General features: G+C 38.3%; 1 pseudogene; it reads left to right on the top strand.

Moving 5' to 3' along the window:
• LOC107685671 (metabotropic glutamate receptor 6-like) overlaps window positions 1-5,866 on the top strand; it is a 17,052-nt pseudogene extending 11,186 nt beyond the window's left edge.
• The last annotated feature ends 78 nt before the right edge of the window (window positions 5,867-5,944 follow it).

Raw genomic sequence — 5,944 nt, 5'->3', positions numbered from 1 at the left:
CCATTAAAATTCCTAGGGAGCCAAGACCAGGAGAGTTTGACAAGATCATCAAAAGGCTAATGGAGACATCCAATGCCAGAGGGGTTATTATCTTCGCTAATGAAGATGACATCAAGTGAGTAGCCTTTTAGTAGTAATTCTGAATCTCTCTGAGGCAGGAGGTATGGCCTTGGAAAGGGTTTATAAATGATCAATCACCTTGCAATGAGAATATCAGGAGTCTTGGAAGACATTATGGCAAATGAATGTACCACAGAGTGAATTTTCCATCTAATTTAATTTGCATTTGCACAATATAATTTTAATTTGCATAATATAAAATGCTGCTAATACATAATAATTAAATATAATTTACTCATGTAGTGTTAGGTAACATTTTCATACTTAAAAGGATAGTTCAACCAAAAATTCTGTAATCATCCATGTCATTCCAAACCTCTGTCCTGCTTTTTTCTGTGGAACACAAATATTTTTGAAGAATTGTTATGCAGCTTTTGCTATACAACTACAGTTGAAAAAAAAGAAAAGACAAAATTTCTACTTATGTGTCCCATAGAAAAAATAACAGCACAATGTTTAATTTTTTTATATCCCTTTAATGTGTTTCTCAGGGTTTGACCAGTACTTCACAACAAGATCACTGGAAAACAACAGGAGGAACATCTGGTTCGCTGAGTTCTGGGAGGATGACTTCAAATGCAAACTGACACGGCCTGGAATCCAAGGCGACAGCGGGCTGAGGAAATGCACAGGCGAGGAAATAATTTCCAACAAATTACTCCCATAAATGCAGTAGTACTTGGATTATCATACGTTCCTAAGTTTTTTTAAGACGTGTAAAGCACATCTAAGTGGATTATTCCCTCAGCATTGCTTTTTGATTATTGTCATGTTGCTTTCGGTTATTCAGGAGAGGAACAAATCAGCCAGGATTCGGTATACGAGCAGGAAGGGAAGGTGCAGTTTGTGATTGACGCCGTGTACGCCATGGCCCACGCACTCCATAGCATGCACATGGACCTCTGTCCGAGTTCAATGGGTGTTTGTGACAAAATGGACCCGGTGGATGGAAGAATGCTGCTGAGTTACATCCGTGCTGTCAGTTTTAATGGTAAGCCTTCTCAAGGACAGCTGAAGCATGTGAGCCATTTCAAACATTGCGAAAGAGACCTTGAAACAGTCCGAATTTTAGCAATGGGTCTGTATTCATACAGTGCAAGACTAATGAACATCACAAGAATTTGCATGTAAGCTTTTGAATGCTTTGTTTGAATCTGCCAGGAAGATTGCACACAATAAACCTGCTTTTGCCAAACACTCTCATATCAAAGATATTGCCTTTGCTGTGAGACTGACAGGTGAAAATAGGTGAAGAGTAGTTTCTACGAGAGGGGAAAGGCCAGAAACGAAGCTGCTGTTTCCAAGGAGGAGGGCTGTGAATCCCATGGGTTAGTCAGAGTGCGGCAAGAGAGGTCAGCACTCAATCCCAGCCTGAAGAGATCCACTAATGCACAATCCAGCAGCGCACATACTTGTTTTAACCCCCTCCCCTCGTCTCTTTCCTTGTCTTTGATTTTCCCTAGGGCAGCCTCTCTCCAAACACAAGGCGCATTTCCTTTTTTCAGCACTATCTCTCGGTGAAAATCCCTTTTCTTTTCGTCACTCACTTCTAAGAGATTTCTATGAAAAGCACAGCTATTCAGTTTATGCACAGTGGACACACACTCTTGTATGGAAATCTATTCAGCTTTGAGAGCCTAAGGGGAACAAATCACGCTGTGTGGAAACATTGCCCCTCGTGATTTGTAAACTCTGGTTTACTGAAAGAAACCTGAGGTTGAGTTTGCTTTGTTGTAACACATCTATCTTTACAGAATTACATCTGAGACATGTATTTTTTGTCGATTACAACACCATATTTTCTTGTAAGCAACCTTTGATATGGAAAAGTCACCTTTAAAGTTTGACAATTTTACTATAAAATCAAAGGGTGAAAAAGAACAATGGTGTGCCGAAGCATGTGTTTCTACGCATTAATACAATTTTAAGTGGGTTTATATTCTGTTGTTTCAAATGATTGCATTTGAAGTAATAACTAGTGATGTTGAATATCAAAACCCTCTGTTTACTCTGAAGGCAGTGCTGGGACAGGTGTGATGTTTAATGAAAACGGTGACGCCCCAGGACGATACGATATCTTCCAGTACCAGCTTTCCAATACCACCATCCCGGGATATAAAATCATCGGCCAGTGGACCAACCACTTACGACTCAGTGTAAGCGTGTTAAGCCCCTTGGTAGTTTGGAATATTTTTGGATGCGTGTTCTTGAAAGTTTTCTCTCTTTCTGTAAGGCGGAGGACATGCAGTGGTCTGGAGGGGATAAACTGGTTCCAGACTCGGTTTGTAGTTTTCCCTGTGAGTCTGGGGAGAGGAAGAGGATGGTGAAGGGTGTGCCATGCTGCTGGCACTGTGAACTGTGTGACGGCTATCAGTACCTCCTGGATGAGTTTAACTGCGATACGTGCCCCTTTGACATGAGGCCCACCTCTAACCGCACTGGCTGCCGTCCTACTCCCATCATCAAGCTGGAGTGGAGCTCTCCATGGGCCATTATCCCAGTATTTCTGGCAGTGCTGGGCATTCTTGCTACATCAGGAGCCATCATCACCTTCATCCGCTTCAATGACACCCCCATAGTCCGCGCTTCGGGCCGAGAGCTCAGCTATGTTCTCTTGACGGGCATCTTCCTCATCTATCTCATCACCTTCCTCATGATCGCTGAGCCGAGCACCGGGGTGTGCGTGTTTCGCAGGTTGTTTTTGGGGCTGGGCATGTCCATCAGCTACTCTGCCATGCTCACCAAAACAAATCGGATCTACAGGATCTTTGAGCAGGGAAAGAAATCAGTCACACCACCAAAATGTATCAGCCCCACGTCCCAGCTGATCATCACATTTATTTTGATCTCAGTACAGGTGCGTGTATGTCTGTGATAAATTTACATTTCTTCATATAGCTGATGCTTTTATTCAAAGCGAGCTACCAGACCTTGAGCAACATACATTTCGAAGGTGAACTAATGTTTTTCCTCATTTAAAAAAAAGTTTTACACATAACTTATAACATGTAGTATTATCATATTTCCATATACAATGAATTAATGTGTTCTGAAGTATTCAAAAAAGTCAGTGTTCAACAGATTGGCAGATTTTTTTTCCTTTTTTGTGCAATTTTGTTTGTTGAAAATGAAAATGATTAATAATAATAATAATAATTATATATATATATATATATATATATGTAATTATTTTAATTATATTTAAATAAACAATTAAAATATATAAAACAAATTTTGTCTATAATAATAGTACATTGTGAATGTTAATTTAAATGATCTATGCAATAATCTGTGCAAAATTTACTCTTGTTCAGAGTAACTGCTTTGCAAGTTGTTTACAGTGTTGTCACTGTGCTTTATGTCCCCGAAATACATTTTTGTCTGAGAACATTTTGTCCGTTGACTAATTAAAGAAGCAATATTTTGAGAGTAGCATGGACATGCAGTCATTTCACTGAAAGCTCTTCTCTTTTTGGTGTTCCTTCCATTAATGGTTGTTAATGCATATTATTTGAGGAAACGTTTAGAGACATGGTCTCCTTCTCAAAGATGTTCAGAAAATGATTGGAATTGGATTCTTAGTGAATTGATATAATTTAGTTTGATGGTAGGTTAAGATATCATGGACCAGTACAGACATTGATTTTGTATAAACATTAATTCATGCCTCTTTTCTGCTCACAGCTCCTGGGTATTTTCATTTGGTTTGGAGTGGTTCCACCTCACACAACTGTCGACTTTGATGAGCTACATCCCCCCAACCCCGAGTATGCGCGTGGGATCCTGAAATGTGATATGTCGGATCTGTCTCTGATTGGCTGTCTGAGCTACAGTATGGTGCTGATGGTCACGTGTACAGTCTATGCCATTAAGAGCAGAGGGGTTCCTGAGACCTTCAATGAGGCCAAACCCATCGGCTTCACCATGTACACTACCTGTATCATCTGGTTGGCATTTGTGCCCATATTTTTCGGCACGTTACAATCCACAGAAAAGGTAAATTGTTAATAAAATATAGATTAAGATTAGAGACTATGCTTTTGTACAGAGATTTTTACATTTTAATAATAATATAAATAGATGTACTTTTTGTTGCAACATTGTATTTATTTGGATTTTCCCATTGCTATATATTTTCGTATGTAAAAAAGCACATTAAAATTAGTCAGAAACGAAAACAAAATTAGCAAATAAAAAACGAATAGTATTATAAAATAAAATTATTAAATAAAACCAGTGAAATACACTGGATCTAAGGGTACATTTAAAGAGAACAAAAAAGATATATTATTGATTTTCTTACAATTTTATTTAATTTCATTTTTATTTAATATTACCAGAGATACATGCATCACTTGCATTGCAATAATTTCACTATTGTTTGACTATTAACAGTCTATGTTTGTGTCTGTTGACATTTCTATTCCTAGATTTTGTCATCTATATAAAACCCTTACTTCCATGCTATTAGTGTAGAAGATTGACTGGTGCCTGATATTAACATGACATACAGAAATATGATCTTCACCCTGAGAGTGTCTAGACATACATTTCACTAGATTAGATGGTTCTGTTTCAGTTAATGATGCTGCAACATTTACTTGTGAATGCTTCAGCCATAATCAGATTATAAGAAACCTAAAAAACTGTAGCTAATGTCAGGTTAACGTAATTGCTGGTGCTGTTTTGTGTTGACCTAAAAGCTGTTCAGATGCTAGCCACACTTCATGCATTTAGTCATTCAATTTTTCACATCAATTCATCCTGTGGGGGATGGTTTTGCTTACAAAGCACAGGGATTTAAAAATGGAAAGTATACTCTGACTAATAGAGAGGTCTTTTAGTGGCCGGTCAACTGCAAAGCTTTTGGCCCTCAGGTGGCCTTCAAGTCTTTTCATTTCTTGTAAATGAAAAGAAGAGCATGGAAGAATAAAATACCAGACTATACAGCGGGCTGCAGTATATATTTGTGTGCTGCTATCTTACATTTTATCATGTTTAGTTGTTTTTTAAAGTATATTTTGCTTATCTTTATATTTCTAATAGGGGGGAAACAGTTTTACCATCACAGCTTCTTGTGTGACATTTTTAACAGCATTTTAGACTTAAAGCAGTAATTATTTGGTTGCATGCTGCATAATCTCATGAAATATAAGAGGTCTCAATTACAGTATATATATTATAAATGAACTAAATGAAATAAATGACTCAAATTGCAATAAACACATGATATAAGGGGTCAGTTTTTTGGCTCGCATTACACATGCATAAACTGATTGAATTATTTCACATGGCTGATTTCAGCCCTTTGTCTTTTAATAGTCATTATACTAATTTCCAGGAAATGCATTGTGACAATCAACAGAGTTTATATATATGTGTAATGTGCAGTGATATCTCAGTGCTAAAGCCCTGACGGCTGATCTACATCATGTGATAGGTCATGGCTGAGGCCAGGCTAAAATATTACTCTTAATCTTTTTTCTGCCCTGAACCAGATGTTCATTCAGACCACCACGCTGACCGTGTCCATGAGTTTGAGCGCCACGGTGTCCCTGGGCATGTTGTACATCCCCAAAGTCTATGTCATCATCTTCCACCCAGAGCAGAATGTTCAGAAGCGCAAGCGCAGCTTCAAAGCCGTGGTCCAGGCAGCCACCGTTTCCACTCATCTCTCACAGAAGTCCAGCGACAAGCAGAACGGAGAGACCAAAGCTGAACCAGATAGATCCCAATAAAGACCAAGAGGTAAAAAAAAAAAAAAAATTATATATATATACAGTATATATATATATATATATATGTGTGTGTGTGTGTGTGTGTG

The sequence above is a fragment of the Sinocyclocheilus anshuiensis genome, unplaced genomic scaffold, assembly GCF_001515605.1.
Source record: "Sinocyclocheilus anshuiensis isolate Anshui unplaced genomic scaffold, SAMN03320099.WGS_v1.1 scaffold257, whole genome shotgun sequence".
Taxonomy (NCBI): domain Eukaryota; kingdom Metazoa; phylum Chordata; class Actinopteri; order Cypriniformes; family Cyprinidae; genus Sinocyclocheilus; species Sinocyclocheilus anshuiensis.
This window is presented reverse-complemented; position numbering and strand designations above follow the sequence as displayed.